This window comes from Primulina tabacum, unplaced genomic scaffold (genome assembly GCF_025594145.1).
Source record: "Primulina tabacum isolate GXHZ01 unplaced genomic scaffold, ASM2559414v2 Contig1366, whole genome shotgun sequence".
Lineage (NCBI taxonomy): Eukaryota > Viridiplantae > Streptophyta > Magnoliopsida > Lamiales > Gesneriaceae > Primulina > Primulina tabacum.
The window spans coordinates 1-15,935 of NW_027460222.1; the positions used below are offsets into that span (position 1 = coordinate 1).

The 15,935-nt window shown below is 44.9% G+C and overlaps 16 non-coding genes and 4 pseudogenes across 16 annotated transcripts; all 20 read right to left on the minus strand.

The window, feature by feature from the left end:
* Positions 1 to 8: 8 nt before the first annotated feature.
* LOC142536549 (5S ribosomal RNA) lies at positions 9 to 124 on the minus strand (annotated as a pseudogene).
* A 677-nt stretch (positions 125 to 801) lies between these two features.
* On the minus strand, positions 802 to 919 carry LOC142536552 (5S ribosomal RNA). Its single transcript, XR_012818338.1, has one exon. It is a non-coding gene; the product is annotated as a 5S ribosomal RNA (ribosomal RNA).
* Positions 920 to 1,600: 681 nt separating this feature from the next.
* LOC142536543 (5S ribosomal RNA) lies at positions 1,601 to 1,718 on the minus strand. Its single transcript, XR_012818333.1, has one exon. It is a non-coding gene; the product is annotated as a 5S ribosomal RNA (ribosomal RNA).
* Positions 1,719 to 2,398: 680 nt separating this feature from the next.
* LOC142536537 (5S ribosomal RNA) lies at positions 2,399 to 2,516 on the minus strand. The gene has a single exon (XR_012818327.1). It is a non-coding gene; the product is annotated as a 5S ribosomal RNA (ribosomal RNA).
* Positions 2,517 to 3,190: 674 nt separating this feature from the next.
* LOC142536534 (5S ribosomal RNA) lies at positions 3,191 to 3,309 on the minus strand. Its single transcript, XR_012818324.1, has one exon. It is a non-coding gene; the product is annotated as a 5S ribosomal RNA (ribosomal RNA).
* A 678-nt stretch (positions 3,310 to 3,987) lies between these two features.
* On the minus strand, positions 3,988 to 4,103 carry LOC142536542 (5S ribosomal RNA). Its single transcript, XR_012818332.1, has one exon. It is a non-coding gene; the product is annotated as a 5S ribosomal RNA (ribosomal RNA).
* Positions 4,104 to 4,782: 679 nt separating this feature from the next.
* Positions 4,783 to 4,900, minus strand: LOC142536536 (5S ribosomal RNA). The gene has a single exon (XR_012818326.1). It is a non-coding gene; the product is annotated as a 5S ribosomal RNA (ribosomal RNA).
* A 681-nt stretch (positions 4,901 to 5,581) lies between these two features.
* On the minus strand, positions 5,582 to 5,699 carry LOC142536551 (5S ribosomal RNA). The gene has a single exon (XR_012818337.1). It is a non-coding gene; the product is annotated as a 5S ribosomal RNA (ribosomal RNA).
* A 678-nt stretch (positions 5,700 to 6,377) lies between these two features.
* On the minus strand, positions 6,378 to 6,493 carry LOC142536544 (5S ribosomal RNA). Its single transcript, XR_012818334.1, has one exon. It is a non-coding gene; the product is annotated as a 5S ribosomal RNA (ribosomal RNA).
* Positions 6,494 to 7,176: 683 nt separating this feature from the next.
* On the minus strand, positions 7,177 to 7,293 carry LOC142536539 (5S ribosomal RNA). Its single transcript, XR_012818329.1, has one exon. It is a non-coding gene; the product is annotated as a 5S ribosomal RNA (ribosomal RNA).
* A 678-nt stretch (positions 7,294 to 7,971) lies between these two features.
* Positions 7,972 to 8,089, minus strand: LOC142536535 (5S ribosomal RNA). Its single transcript, XR_012818325.1, has one exon. It is a non-coding gene; the product is annotated as a 5S ribosomal RNA (ribosomal RNA).
* Positions 8,090 to 8,772: 683 nt separating this feature from the next.
* On the minus strand, positions 8,773 to 8,888 carry LOC142536538 (5S ribosomal RNA). Its single transcript, XR_012818328.1, has one exon. It is a non-coding gene; the product is annotated as a 5S ribosomal RNA (ribosomal RNA).
* A 679-nt stretch (positions 8,889 to 9,567) lies between these two features.
* LOC142536546 (5S ribosomal RNA) lies at positions 9,568 to 9,682 on the minus strand. Its single transcript, XR_012818336.1, has one exon. It is a non-coding gene; the product is annotated as a 5S ribosomal RNA (ribosomal RNA).
* A 664-nt stretch (positions 9,683 to 10,346) lies between these two features.
* LOC142536540 (5S ribosomal RNA) lies at positions 10,347 to 10,463 on the minus strand. Its single transcript, XR_012818330.1, has one exon. It is a non-coding gene; the product is annotated as a 5S ribosomal RNA (ribosomal RNA).
* Positions 10,464 to 11,136: 673 nt separating this feature from the next.
* On the minus strand, positions 11,137 to 11,254 carry LOC142536545 (5S ribosomal RNA). The gene has a single exon (XR_012818335.1). It is a non-coding gene; the product is annotated as a 5S ribosomal RNA (ribosomal RNA).
* A 673-nt stretch (positions 11,255 to 11,927) lies between these two features.
* On the minus strand, positions 11,928 to 12,045 carry LOC142536553 (5S ribosomal RNA). Its single transcript, XR_012818339.1, has one exon. It is a non-coding gene; the product is annotated as a 5S ribosomal RNA (ribosomal RNA).
* Positions 12,046 to 12,728: 683 nt separating this feature from the next.
* Positions 12,729 to 12,852, minus strand: LOC142536550 (5S ribosomal RNA; annotated as a pseudogene).
* Positions 12,853 to 13,556: 704 nt separating this feature from the next.
* On the minus strand, positions 13,557 to 13,677 carry LOC142536548 (5S ribosomal RNA; annotated as a pseudogene).
* A 679-nt stretch (positions 13,678 to 14,356) lies between these two features.
* Positions 14,357 to 14,475, minus strand: LOC142536541 (5S ribosomal RNA). Its single transcript, XR_012818331.1, has one exon. It is a non-coding gene; the product is annotated as a 5S ribosomal RNA (ribosomal RNA).
* A 682-nt stretch (positions 14,476 to 15,157) lies between these two features.
* Positions 15,158 to 15,272, minus strand: LOC142536547 (5S ribosomal RNA; annotated as a pseudogene).
* Between the last annotated feature and the right edge of the window lie 663 nt (positions 15,273 to 15,935).

A 15,935-nucleotide genomic window follows, 5' to 3' on the forward strand; every position in this document is an offset into this window, starting at 1 on the left:
ACACGAAAAGGGTGCAACACGAGGACTTCCAGGGGGTCACCCATCCTAGTACTGCTCTCGCCCAAGCAGCTTAATTCGAGTTCTGATGGGATCCGGTGCATTAGTGCTGGGTATGATCGCACACGACATTGAGTGGGATGTTTATTCTTATATCCCTCGAGTACGTGTGGAGCGGGCGGCGATGGACAAACGCGGCACTGCTCTCGCCCAATCATAACCATGAAGTTAAGCGTTCTGGCGCGATGGCAGAGGGATGGGTGACCTCCCTGGGAAGACCTCGTGTCGCGGACCGTTTACGTAAATTATGGATAAAACAGTCGAAATAATTGTTTTTAATAGTAACCGTCTCCGGAGTAATCTGCGTCATACCCTTCCGCACAGAACCGGCTCACGACAACAAAAATCGATAAATGTTCCCAGAAAAAGAAAAAAAAATAAGAAGAAGGAAATAACGAATGTAAAGCTATTATTATGCCTGGGATACGATAAAATGGAACCGGAATCGAATTTCGAACTTCCTAAGCGGATTTCTCGAGGAAACGAAAGCTTAACAGAAGCGGTAAATCGCAAATTAGAGGGTCTTAGAGAAGGAATTCGGCTAAAATCTCGTCAGCTCATTGCGTAGTAATGAGTCTCGTCCGTTTGCCCGTTTACAATCAAATTAGCCTACAATTTTGTCCAAATCCGGCAGTGCCCGAGCTACTTTCATTTCACATGTCTTATCTGGTCCCGATCGAGATTCAGATGATTTGAGCCGAAAATCGTCTGTCAACAAGTAATCAAAAATAGAAAAACACGAAAAGGGTGCAACACGAGGACTTCCCAGGGGGTCACCATCCTAGTACTGCTCTCGCCCAAGCACGCTTAACTTCGGAGTTCTGATGGGATCCGGTGCATTAGTGCTGGTATGATCGCACCCGACATTGAGTGGGATGTTTATTCTTATATCCCTCGAGTACGTGTGGAGCGGGCGGCGATGGACAACACGCGCACTGCTCTCGCCCAATCATAACCATGGAGTTAAGCGTTCTGGCGCGATGGCAGAGGTAGGATGGGTGACCTCCCTGGGAAGACCTCGTGTCGCGACGTTTACGTAAATTATGGATAAAACAGTCGAAATAATTGTTTTTAATGAGTTAACCGTCTCCGGAGTAATCTGCGTCATACCCTTCCGCACAGAACCGGCTCACGACAACAAAAATCGATAAATGTTCCCAGAAAATAGAAAAAAAATAAGAAGAAGGAAATAACGAATGTAAAGCTATTATTATGCCTGGGATACGATAAAATGGAACCGGAATCGAATTTCGAACTTCCTAAGCGGATTTCTCGAGGAAACGAAAGCTTAACAGAAGCGGTAAATCGCAAATTAGAGGGTCTTAGAGAAGGAATTCGGCTAAAATCTCGTCAGCTCATTGCGTAGTAATGAGTCTCGTCCGTTTGCCCGTTTACAATCAAATTAGCCTACAATTTTGTCCAAATCCGGCAGTGCCCGAGCTACTTTCATTTCACATGTCTTATCTGGTCCCGATCGAGATTCAGATGATTTGAGCCGAAAATCGTCTGTCAACAAGTAATCAAAAATAGAAAAACACGAAAAAGGGTGCAACACGAGGACTTCCCAGGGGGTAACCCATCCTAGTACTGCTATGCCCAAGCACGCTTAACTTCGGAGTTCTGATGAGATCCGTTGCATTAGTGCTGGTATGATCGCACCCGACATTGAGTGGGATGTTTATTCTTATATCCCACGAGTACGTGTGGAGCGGGCGGCGATGGACAACACGCGGCACTGCTCTCGCCCAATCATAACCATGAAGTTAAGCGTTCTGGCGCGATGGCAGAGCTAGGATGGGTGACCTCCCTGGGAAGACCTCGTGTCGCGACCGTTTACGTAAATTATGGATAAAACAGTCGAAATAATTGTTTTTAATGAGTTAACCGTCTCCGGAGTAATCTGCGTCATACCCTTCCGCACAGAACCGGCTCACGACAACAAAAATCGATAAATGTTCCCAGAAAATAGAAAAAAAAATAAGAAGAAGGAAATAACGAATGTAAAGCTATTATTATGCCTGGGATACGATAAAATGGAACCGGAATCGAATTTCGAACTTCCTAAGCGGATTTCTCGAGGAAACGAAAGCTTAACAGAAGCGTTAAATCGCAAATTAGAGGGTCTTAGAGAAGGAATTCGGCTAAAATCTCGTCAGCTCATTGCGTAGTAATGAGTCTCGTCGTTTGCCGTTTACAATCAAATTAGCCTACAATTTTGTCCAAATCGGCAGTGCCCGAGCTACTTTCATTTCACATGTCTTATCTGGTCCCGATCGAGATTCAGATGATTTGAGCCGAAAATCGTCTGTCAACAAGTAATCAAAAATAGAAAAACACGAAAAGGGTGCAACACGAGGACTTCCCAGGGGGTCACCCATCCTAGTACTGCTCTCCCCAAGCACGCTTAACTTCGGAGTTCTGATGGGATCCGGTGCATTAGTGCTGGTATGATCGCACCCGACATTGAGTGGGATGTTTATTCTTATATCCCTCGAGTACGTGTGGAGCGGGCGGCGATGGACAACACGCGGCACTGCTCTGCCCAATCATAACCATGAAGTTAAGCGTTCTGGCGCGATGGCAGAGTAGGATGGGTGACCTCCCTGGGAAGACCTCGTGTCGCGAGTTTACGTAAATTATGGATAAAACAGTCGAAATAATTTTTTTAATGAGTTAACCGTCTCCGGAGTAATCTGCGTCATACCCTTCCGCACAGAACCGGCTCACGACAACAAAAATCGATAAATGTTCCAGAAAATAGAAAAAAAATAAGAAGAAGGAAATAACGAATGTAAAGCTATTATTATGCCTGGGATACGATAAAATGGAACCGGAATCGAATTTCGAACTTCCTAAGCGGATTTCTCGAGGAAACGAAAGCTTAACAGAAGCGTAAATCGCAAATTAGAGGGTCTTAGAGAAGGAATTCGGCTAAAATCTCGTCAGCTCATTGCGTAGTAATGAGTCTCGTCCGTTTGCCGTTTACAATCAAATTAGCCTACAATTTTGTCCAAATCCGGCAGTGCCCGAGCTACTTTCATTTCACATGTCTTATCTGGTCCCGATCGAGATTCAGATGATTTGAGCCGAAAATCGTCTGTCAACAAGTAATCAAAAATAGAAAAACACGAAAAGGGTGCAACACGAGGACTTCCCAGGGGGTCACCCATCCTAGTACTGCTCTCGCCCAAGCACGCTTAACTTCGGAGTTCTGATGGGATCCGGTGCATTAGTGCTGGTATGATCGCACCCGACATTGAGTGGGATGTTTATTCTTATATCCCTCGAGTACGTGTGGAGCGGGCGGCGATGGACAACACGCGGCACTGCTCTGCCCAATCATAACCATGAAGTTAAGCGTTCTGGCGCGATGGCAGAGTAGGATGGGTGACCTCCCTGGGAAGACCTCGTGTCGCGACCCTTTACGTAAATTATGGATAAAACAGTCGAAATAATTGTTTTAATTAGTTAACCGTCTCCGGAGTAATCTGCGTCATACCCTTCCGCACAGAACCGGCTCACGACAACAAAATCGATAAATGTTCCCAGAAAATAGAAAAAAAAATAAGAAGAAGGAAATAACGAATGTAAAGCTATTATTATGCCTGGGATACGATAAAATGGAACCGGAATCGAATTTCGAACTTCCTAAGCGGATTTCTCGAGGAAACGAAAGCTTAACAGAAGCGGTAAATCGCAAATTAGAGGGTCTTAGAGAAGGAATTCGGCTAAAATCTCGTCAGCTCATTGCGTAGTAATGAGTCTCGTCCGTTTGCCCGTTTACAATCAAATTAGCCTACAATTTTGTCCAAATCCGGCAGTGCCCGAGCTACTTTCATTTCACATGTCTTATCTGGTCCCGATCGAGATTCAGATGATTTGAGCCGAAAATCGTCTGTCAACAAGTAATCAAAAATAGAAAAACACGAAAAGGTGCAACACGAGGACTTCCCAGGGGTCACCCATCCTAGTACTGCTCTCCCAAGCACGCTTAACTTCGGAGTTCTGATGGGATCCGGTGCATTAGTGCTGGTATGATCGCACCCGACATTGAGTGGGATGTTTATTCTTATATCCCTCGAGTACGTGTGGAGCGGGCGGCGATGGACAACACGCGGCACTGCTCTCGCCCAATCATAACCATGAAGTTAAGCGTTCTGGCGCGATGGCAGAGTAGGATGGGTGACCTCCCTGGGAAGACCTCGTGTCGCGACCGTTTACGTAAATTATTGATAAAACAGTCGAAATAATTTTTTTAATGAGTTAACCGTCTCCGGAGTAATCTGCGTCATACCCTTCCGCACAGAACCGGCTCACGACAACAAAAATCGATAAATGTTCCCAGAAAATAGAAAAAAAATAAGAAGAAGGAAATAACGAATGTAAAGCTATTATTATGCCTGGGATACGATAAAATGGAACCGGAATCGAATTTCGAACTTCCTAAGCGGATTTCTCGAGGAAACGAAAGCTTAACAGAAGCGTAAATCGCAAATTAGAGGGTCTTAGAGAAGGAATTCGGCTAAAATCTCGTCAGCTCATTGCGTAGTAATGAGTCTCGTCCGTTTGCCCGTTTACAATCAAATTAGCCTACAATTTTGTCCAAATCCGGCAGTGCCCGAGCTACTTTCATTTCACATGTCTTATCTGGTCCCGATCGAGATTCAGATGATTTGAGCCGAAAATCGTCTGTCAACAAGTAATCAAAAATAGAAAAACACGAAAAGGGTGCAACACGAGGACTTCCCAGGGGGTCACCCATCCTAGTACTGCTCTGCCCAAGCACGCTTAACTTCGGAGTTCTGATGGGATCCGGTGCATTAGTGCTGGTATGATCGCACCCGACATTGAGTGGGATGTTTATTCTTATATCCCTCGAGTACGTGTGGAGCGGGCGGCGATGGACAACACGCGGCACTGCTCTCGCCCAATCATAACCATGAAGTTAAGCGTTCTGGCGCGATGGCAGAGGTAGGATGGGTGACCTCCCTGGGAAGACCTCGTGTCGCGACGTTTACGTAAATTATGGATAAAACAGTCGAAATAATTGTTTTAATGAGTTAACCGTCTCGGAGTAATCTGCGTCATACCCTTCCGCACAGAACCGGCTCACGACAACAAAAATCGATAAATGTTCCCAGAAAATAGAAAAAAAAATAAGAAGAAGGAAATAACGAATGTAAAGCTATTATTATGCCTGGGATACGATAAAATGGAACCGGAATCGAATTTCGAACTTCCTAAGCGGATTTCTCGAGGAAACGAAAGCTTAACAGAAGCGGTAAATCGCAAATTAGAGGGTCTTAGAGAAGGAATTCGGCTAAAATCTCGTCAGCTCATTGCGTAGTAATGAGTCTCGTCCGTTTGCCCGTTTACAATCAAATTAGCCTACAATTTTGTCCAAATCCGGCAGTGCCCGAGCTACTTTCATTTCACATGTCTTATCTGGTCCCGATCGAGATTCAGATGATTTGAGCCGAAAATCGTCTGTCAACAAGTAATCAAAAATAGAAAAACACGAAAAAGGGTGCAACACGAGGACTTCCCAGGGGTCACCCATCCTAGTACTGCTCTCGCCCAAGCACGCTTAACTTCGGAGTTCTGATGGGATCCGGTGCATTAGTGCTGGTATGATCGCACCCGACATTGAGTGGGATGTTTATTCTTATATCCCTCGAGTACGTGTGGAGCGGGCGGCGATGGACAACACGCGGCACTGCTCTCGCCCAATCATAACCATGAAGTTAAGCGTTCTGGCGCGATGGCAGGTAGGATGGGTGACCTCCCTGGGAAGACCTCGTGTCGCGACCGTTTACGTAAATTATGGATAAAACAGTCGAAATAATTGTTTTTAATGAGTTAACCGTCTCCGGAGTAATCTGCGTCATACCCTTCCGCACAGAACCGGCTCACGACAACAAAAATCGATAAATGTTCCCAGAAAATAGAAAAAAAAATAAGAAGAAGGAAATAACGAATGTAAAGCTATTATTATGCCTGGGATACGATAAAATGGAACCGGAATCGAATTTCGAACTTCCTAAGCGGATTTCTCGAGGAAACGAAAGCTTAACAGAAGCGGTAAATCGCAAATTAGAGGGTCTTAGAGAAGGAATTCGGCTAAAATCTCGTCAGCTCATTGCGTAGTAATGAGTCTCGTCCGTTTGCCCGTTTACAATCAAATTAGCCTACAATTTTGTCCAAATCCGGCAGTGCCCGAGCTACTTTCATTTCACATGTTATCTGGTCCCGATCGAGATTCAGATGATTTGAGCCGAAAATCGTCTGTCAACAAGTAATCAAAATAGAAAAACACGAAAAGGGTGCAACACGAGGACTTCCCAGGGGTCACCATCCTAGTACTGCTCTCCCCAAGCACGCTTAACTTCGGAGTTCTGATGGGATCCGGTGCATTAGTGCTGGTATGATCGCACCCGACATTGAGTGGGATGTTTATTCTTATATCCCTCGAGTACGTGTGGAGCGGGCGGCGATGGACAACACGCGGCACTGCTCTCGCCCAATCATAACCATGAAGTTAAGCGTTCTGGCGCGATGGCAGAGGTAGGATGGGTGACCTCCCTGGGAAGACCTCGTGTCGCGATCGTTTACGTAAATTATGGATAAAACAGTCGAAATAATTGTTTTAATAGTTAACCGTCTCCGGAGTAATCTGCGTCATACCCTTCCGCACAGAACCGGCTCACGACAACAAAAATCGATAAATGTTCCCAGAAAATAGAAAAAAAAAATAAGAAGAAGGAAATAACGAATGTAAAGCTATTATTATGCCTGGGATACGATAAAATGGAACCGGAATCGAATTTCGAACTTCCTAAGCGGATTTCTCGAGGAAACGAAAGCTTAACAGAAGCGGTAAATCGCAAATTAGAGGGTCTTAGAGAAGGAATTCGGCTAAAATCTCGTCAGCTCATTGCGTAGTAATGAGTCTCGTCCGTTTGCCCGTTTACAATCAAATTAGCCTACAATTTTGTCCAAATCCGGCAGTGCCCGAGCTACTTTCATTTCACATGTCTTATCTGGTCCCGATCGAGATTCAGATGATTTGAGCCGAAAATCGTCTGTCAACAAGTAATCAAAAATAGAAAAACACGAAAAAGGGTGCAACACGAGGACTTCCCAGGGGTCACCCATCCTAGTACTGCTCTCGCCCAAGCACGCTTAACTTCGGAGTTCTGATGAGATCCGGTGCATTAGTGCTGTATGATCGCACCCGACATTGAGTGGGATGTTTATTCTTATATCCCTCGAGTACGTGTGGAGCGGGCGGCGATGGACAACACGCGGCACTGCTCTCGCCCAATCATAACCATGAAGTTAAGCGTTCTGGCGCGATGGCAGAGCTAGGATGGGTGACCTCCCTGTGAAGACCTCGTGTCGCTATCGTTTTCGTAAATTATGGATAAAACAGTCGAAATAATTGTTTTAAATGAGTTAAACGTCTCCGGAGTAATCTGCGTCATACCCTTCCGCACAGAACCGGCTCACGACAACAAAAATCAATAAATGTTCCCAGAAAATAGAAAAAAAAATAAGAAGAAGGAAATAACGAATTTAAAGCTATTATTTGCCTGGGATACGATAAAATGGAATCGGAATCGAATTTCGAACTTCCTAAGCGGATTTCTCGAGGAAACGAAAGCTTAACAGAAGGTAAATCGCAAATTAGAGGGTCTTAGAGAAGGAATTCGGCTAAAATCTCGTCAGCTCATTGCGTAGTAATGAGTCTCGTCCGTTTGCCCGTTTACAATCAAATTAGCCTACAATTTTGTCCAAATCCGGCAGTGCCCGAGCTACTTTCATTTCACATGTCTTATTTGGTCCCGATCGAGATTCAGATGATTTGAGCCGAAAATCGTCTGTCAACAAGTAATCAAAAATAGAAAAACAAAAAAGGTGCAACACGAGGACTTCCAGGGGGTCACCCATCCTAGTACTGCTCTCGCCCAAGCACGCTTAACTTCGGAGTTCTGATGGGATCCGGTGCATTAGTGCTGGTATGATCGCACCCGACATTGAGTGGGATGTTTATTCTTATATCCCTCGAGTACGTGGGAGCGGGCGGCGATGGACAACACGCGGCACTGCTCTCGCCCAATCATAACCATGAAGTTAAGCGTTCTGGCGCGATGGCAGAGCTAGGATGGGTGACCTCCCTGGGAAGACCTCGTGTCGCGACCGTTTACGTAAATTATGGATAAAACAGTCGAAATAATTGTTTTTAATGAGTTAACCGTCTCCGGAGTAATCTGCGTCATACCCTTCCGCACAGAACCGGCTCAAGACAACAAAAATCGATAAATGTTCCCAGAAATAGAAAAAAAAAATAAGAAGAAGGAAATAACGAATGTAATGCTATTATTATGCCTTGGATACGATAAAATGGAACCGGAATCGAATTTCGAACTTCCTAAGCGGATTTCTCGAGGAAACGAAAGCTTAAGAGAAGCGGTAAATCACAAATTAGAGGGTCTTAGAGAATGAATTCGGCTAAAATCTCGTCAGCTCATTGCGTAGTAATGAGTCTCGTCCGTTTGCCCGTTTACAATCAAATTAGCCTACAATTTTGTCCAAATCCGGCAGTGCCCGAGCTACTTTCATTTCACATGTCTTATCTGGTCCCGATCGAGATTCAGATGTTTTGAGCCGAAAATCGTCTGTCAACAAGTAATCAAAAATAGAAAAACACGAAAAAGGGTGCAACACGAGGACTTCCAGGGGTCACCATCCTAGTACTGCTCTCGCCCAAGCACGCTTAACTTCGGAGTTCTGATGGGATCCGGTGCATTAGTGCTGGTATGATCGCACCCGACATTGAGTGGGATGTTTATTCTTATATCCCTCGAGTACGTGTGGAGCGGGCGGCGATGGACAACACGCGGCACTGCTCTCGCCCAATCATAACCATGAAGTTAAGCGTTCTGGCGCGATGGCAGAGCTAGGATGGGTGACCTCCCTGGGAAGACCTCGTGTCGCGACGTTTACGTAAATTATGGATAAAACAGTCGAATAATTGTTTTTAATGAGTTAACCGTCTCGGAGTAATCTGCGTCATACCCTTCCGCACAGAACCGGCTCACGACAACAAAAATCGATAAATGTTCCCAGAAAATAGAAAAAAAATAAGAAGAAGGAAATAACGAATGTAAAGCTATTATTATGCCTGGGATACGATAAAATGGAACCGGAATCGAATTTCGAACTTCCTAAGCGGATTTCTCGAGGAAACGAAAGCTTAACAGAAGCGGTAAATCGCAAATTAGAGGGTCTTAGAGAAGGAATTCGGCTAAAATCTCGTCAGCTCATTGCGTAGTAATGAGTCTCGTCCGTTTGCCCGTTTACAATCAAATTAGCCTACAATTTTGTCCAAATCGGCAGTGCCCGAGCTACTTTCATTTCACATGTCTTATCTGGTCCCGATCGAGATTCAGATGATTTGAGCCGAAAATCGTCTGTCAACAAGTAATCAAAAATAGAAAAACACGAAAAAGGGTGCAACACGAGGACTTCCCAGGGGGTCACCCATCCTAGTACTGCTCTCGCCCAAGCACGCTTAACTTCGGAGTTCTGATGGGATCCGGTGCAGTGTGGTATGATCGCACCGACATTGAGTGGGATGTTTATTCTTATATCCCTCGAGTACGTGTGGAGCGGGCGGCGATGGACAACACGCGGCACTCTCGCCCAATCATAACCATGAAGTTAAGCGTTCTGGCGCGATGGCAGAGGTAGGATGGGTGACCTCCCTGGAAGACCTCGTGCGCATCGTTTACGTAAATTATGGAAAACAGTCGAAATAATTGTTTTAATGAGTTAACCGTCTCCGGAGTAATCTGCGTCATACCCTTCCGCACAGAACCGGCTCACGACAACAAAATCGATAAATGTTCCCAGAAAATAGAAAAAAAATAAGAAGAAGGAAATAACGAATGTAAAGCTATTATTATGCCTGGGATACGATAAAATGGAACCGGAATCGAATTTCGAACTTCCTAAGCGGATTTCTCGAGGAAACGAAAGCTTAACAGAAGCGGTAAATCGCAAATTAGAGGGTCTTAGAGAAGGAATTCGGCAAAAATCTCGTCAGCTCATTGCGTAGTAATGAGTCTCGTCCGTTTGCCCGTTTACAATCAAATTAGCCTACAATTTTGTCCAAATCAGGCCCGAGCTACTTTCATTTCACATGTCTTATCTGGTCCCGATCGAGATTCAGATGATTTGAGCCGAAAATCGTCTGTCAACAAGTAATCAAAAATAAAAAACACAAAAAGGTGCAACACGAGGACTTCCCAGGGGGTCACCATCCTAGTACTGCTCTGCCCAAGCACGCTTAACTTCGGAGTTCTGATGGGATCCGGTGCATTAGTGCTGGTATGATCGCACCCGACATTGAGTGGGATGTTTATTCTTATATCCCTCGAGTACGTGTGGAGCGGGCGGCGATGGACAACACGCGGCACTGCTCTCGCCCAATCATAACCGAAGTTAAGCGTTCTGGCGCGATGGCAGAGCTAGGATGGGTGACCTCCCTGGGAAGACCTCGTGTCGCGATCGTTTACGTAAATTATGGATAAAACAGTCGAAATAATTGTTTTAATAGTTAACCGTCTCGGAGTAATCTGCGTCATACCCTTCCGCACAGAACCGGCTCACGACAACAAAAATCGATAAATGTTCCCAGAAAATAGAAAAAAAAATAAGAAGAAGGAAATAACGAATGTAAAGCTATTATTATGCCTGGGATACGATAAAATGGAACCAGAATCGAATTTCGAACTTCCTAAGCGGATTTCTCGAGGAAACGGAAGCTTAACAAAAGCGGTAAATCGCAAATTAGAGGGTCTTAGAGAAGGAATTCGGCTAAAATCTCGTCAGTCATTGCGTAGTAATGAGTCTCGTCCGTTTGCCCGTTTACAATCAAATTAGCCTACAATTTTGTCCAAATCCGGCAGTGCCCGAGCTACTTTCATTTCACATGTTATCTGGTCCCGATCGAGATTCAGATGATTTGAGCCGAAAATCGTCTGTCAACAAGTAATCAAAATAAAAACACGAAAAGGGGTGCAACACGAGGACTTCCCAGGGGTCACCCATCCTAGTACTGCTCTCGCCCAAGCACGCTTAACTTCGGAGTTCTGATGGGATCCGGTGCATTAGTGCTGGTATGATCGCACCCGACATTGAGTGGGATGTTTATTCTTATATCCCTCGAGTACGTGTGGAGCGGGCGGCGATGGACAACACGCGGCACTGCTCTCGCCCAATCATAACCATGAAGTTAAGCGTTCTGGCGCGATGGCAGAGGTAGGATGGGTTGACCTCCCTGAGAAGACCTCGTGTCGCGATCCGTTTACGTAAATTAGGATAAAACAGTCGAATAATGATTTTTAATTAGTTAACCGTCTCCGGAGTAACTGCGTCATTACCCTTCCGCACAGATACGGCTACGACACCAAAATCGATAACTGTTCCCAGGAAAATAGAAAAAAATAAGAAGAAGGAAATAACGAATGTAAAAGTATTATATGCCTGGGATACGATTATAAATGGAACCGGAAATCGAATTTCGAACTTCCTAAGCGGATTTCTCGATGAACTGAAAGCTTAACAGACGCTGTAAATCGCAAATTAGAGGGTCTTAGAGAAGAATTCGGCGTAAATCTCGTCAGCTCATTGCGTAGTAATGAGTCTCGTCCGTTTGCCGTTTTAAAGCAAATTAGCCTACAATTTTGTCCAAATCGGCAGTGCCCGCTACTTTCATTTCACATGTCTTATCTGGTCCCGATCGAGATTCAGATGATTTGAGCCGAAAATCGTCTGTCAACAAGTAATCAAAATAAAAACACAAAAAGGTGCAACACGAGGACTTCCCAGGGGTCACCCATCCTAGTACTGCTCTCGCCCAAGCACGCTTAACTTCGGAGTTCTGATGGGATCCGGTGCATTAGTGCTGGTATGATCGCACCCGACATTGAGTGGGATGTTTATTCTTATATCCCTCGAGTACGTGTGGAGCGGGCGGCGATGGACAACACGCGGCACTGCTCTCGCCCAATCATAACCACGAAGTTAAGCGTTCTGGCGCGATGGCAGAGTAGGATGGGTGACCTCCCTGGGAAGACCTCGTGTCGCGATCGTTTACGTAATTATGGATAAAACAGTCGAAATAATTGTTTTTAATAGTTAACCTCCGGAGTAATCTGCGTCATACCCTTCCGCACAGAACCGGCTCACGACAACAAAAATCGATAAATGTTCCCAGAAAATAGAAAAAAAATAAGAAGAAGGAAATAACGAATGTAAAGCTATTATTATGCCTGGGATACGATATTTAAATGGAACCGGAATCGCATTTCGAACTTCCTAATGCGGATTCTCGAGAACGAAAGCTTAACAGAAGCGGTAAATCGCAAATTAGAGGGTCTTAGAGAAGGAATTCGGTCTTAAATCTCGTCAGTCATTGCGTAGTATGAGTCTCGTCCGTTTGCCCGTTCTACAATCAAATTAGCCTACAATTTTGTCCAAATCCGGCAGTGCCCGAGCTACTTTTCATTTTCACATGTCTTATCTTTGGTCCCGATCGAGATTCAGATGATTTTGAGCCGAAATCAGTCTGTCAACAAGTAATCAAAAATAGAAAAACACGAAAAAGGGTGCAACACGAGGACTTCCAACGGGGTCACCCATCCTAGTATACTGCCTCTCGCCCAAGACAAGCTTAACTTCGGAGTTCTGATGGGATCCGGTTGATTAGTGCTAGGTATGATCGCCACCCGACATTGAGTGGGATGTTTATTCTTATATCCCTCGAGGTACGTGTGGACGCGGGCGGCGATGGAAACACGCCGGCACTGCTCTCGCCCAATAATAAACATGAAGTTAAGCGTTCTGGCGCGATGGCAGAGCTAGGATGGGTGACCTCCCTGGGGAAGACCTCGTGTCGCGACTCGTTTACGTAAATTATGGAATAAAACAGTCGAAATAATTGTTTTTCACTGAGTTAACCGTCTCCGGAGTAATCTGCGGTCATACCCTTCCCGCACAGCGAACGGCTCACGACAACAAAAATCGATAAATGTTCACAGAAAATAGAAAAAAAATAAGAAGAAGGAAAAAACGAATGTAAAGCTATTATTATGCCTGGCACTACGATAAAATGGAACCGGAATCGAATTTCGACACTTCCTAGCGGATTTCTCGAGGAAACGAAAGCTTAACAGAAGCGGTAAATCGCAAATTAGAGGGTCTTAGAGAAGGAATTCGGTTTTAAAATCTCGTCAGCTCATTGGGTAGTAATGAGTCTCGTCAGTTTCTGCCCTTTACAATTCAATAGCCTACAATTTTGGTCCCAATCCGGCAGTGCCCGAGCTAACTTTCATTCCACTCTGTCTTACTATGGTTTCCCGATCGAGATTCGATTATTTGAGCCGAAATCGTCTGTCAACAAGTTAATCAACAATAGGAAAAAACACGAATAAGGGTTGCAACACCGAGGACTTCCCAGGGAGTCACCCATCCTAGTACTGCTCTCGCCCAAGCACGCTTAACTTCGGAGTTCTGATGGGATCCGGTGCATTATGTCTGGTATTGATCGCACCCGACATTGAGTGGGATGTTTATTCTTATATCACTGAGTACGTGTGGATGCGGCGGCGATGGACAACACGCGGCACTGCTCTCGCCCAATCCTAACCACGAAGTTAAGCGTTATGGCGCTGATGGCAGAGGTAGGATGGCCGTGACCTCCCTGGAAGGACCTCGTGTCGCGAACGTTTACGTAAATTATGGATAAAACAGTCGAAATAATTGTTTTAATGAGTTAACCGTCTCCGGAGTAATCTGCGTCATACCCTTCCGCACAGAACCGGCTCACGACAACAAAAATCGATAAATGTTCCCAGAAAATAGAAAAAAAAATAAGAAGAAGGAAATAACGAATGTAAAGCTATTATTATGGGATACGATAAAATGGAACCGGAATCGAATTTCGAACTTCCTAAGCGGATTTCTCGAGGAAACGAAAGCTTAACAGAAGCGGTAAATCGCAAATTAGAGGGTCTAGAGAAGGAATTCGGCTAAAATCTCGTCAGCTCATTGCGTAGTAATGAGTCTCGTCGTTTGCCCGTTTACAATCAAATTAGCCTACAATTTTGTCCAAATCCGGCAGTGCCCGAGCTACTTTCATTTCACATGTCTTATCTGGTCCCGATCGAGATTCAGATGATTTGAGCCGAAAATCGTCTGTCAACAAGTAATCAAAAATAGAAAAACACGAAAAAGGGTGCAACACGAGGACTTCCCAGGGTGTCACCCATCCTAGTACTGCTCTCGCCCAAGCACGCTTAACTTCGGAGTTCTGATGGGATCCGGTGCATTAGTGCGGTAATGATCGCACCAGACATTGAGTGGGATGTTTATTTTTATATCCCTCGAGTACGTGTGGAGAGGGCGGCGAGGACAAACACGCGGCACTGCTCTCGCCCAATCATAACACATGAAGTTAAGCGTTTTGGCGCGGATGCAGAAGCTAGGCTAGGGTGACCTCCCTGGGAAGACCTCGTGTCGCGACTGTTTACGTAACTTATGGAATAAAACAGTCGAAATAAGTTGTTTTAATGAGTCTAACCGTCTCCGGAGGTAGAATCTGCGTCATACCCTTCCCGACAGCACGGCTCACGCCAACAAACATCGATAAATGTTCCCCGAAAATAGAAAAAAAAATAAGAAGAAGGAAATAACGATGTAAAGCTATTATTATGCCTGGATACGATATAAATGGAACCACGGAATCGAATTCGAACTTCCTAAGGGATTTCTCGAGAGGAAACGAAAGCTTAACAGAAGCGTAAATCGCAAATTAGAGGGTCTTAGAAGGAATTCGGCTAAAATCTCGGAGCTCATTGCGTAGTAATGAGTTCGTCCGTTTGCCGTTTACAATCAAATTAGCCTACAATTTTGTCCAAATCCGGCAGTGCCCGAGCTACTTTCATTTCACATGTCTTATCTGGTCCCGATCGAGATTCAGATGATTTGAGCCGAAAATCGTCTGTCAACAAGTAATCAAAAATAAAAACAAAAAAGGGTGCAACACGGGATTCCCAGGGGGTCACCCATCCTAGTACTGCTCTCGCCCAAGCACGCTTAACTTCGGAGTTCTATGGGATCCGGTGCATTAGTGCTGTATGATCGCACCGACATGAGTGGGATGTTTATTCTTATATCCTCGAGTCGTGTGGGCGGGCGGCGATGGACAACAGCGGCACTGCTCTCGCCCAATCATAACATGAAGTTAAGCGTTCTGGCGCGATGGCAGAGCTAGGATGGGTGACCTCCTGGGAAGACCTCGTGTCGCGACCGTTTACGTAAATTATGGTAAAAACAGTCGAAATAATTGTTTTTAATTAGTTAACCGTCTCCGGAGTAATCTGCGTAACCCTTCGCCAGAACCGGCTCACGACAACAAAAATCGATAAATGTTCCCAGAAAATAGAAAAAAATAAGAAGAAGGAAATAACGAATGTAAGATTATTATGCCTGGGATACGATAAAATGGAACCGGAATCGAATTTCGAACTTCCTAAGCGGATTTCTCGAGGAAACGAAAGCTTAACAGAAGCGGTAAATCGCAAATTAGAGGGTCTTAGAGAAGGAATTCGGCTAAAATCTCGTCAGCTCATTGCGTAGTAATGAGTCTCGTCGTTTGCCCGTTTACAATCAAATTAGCCTACAATTTTGTCCAAATCCGGCAGTGCCCGAGCTACTTTCATTTCACATGTCTTATCTGGTCCCGATCGAGATTCAGATGATTTGAGCCGAAAATCGTCTGTCAACAAGTAATCAAAAATAGAAAAACACGA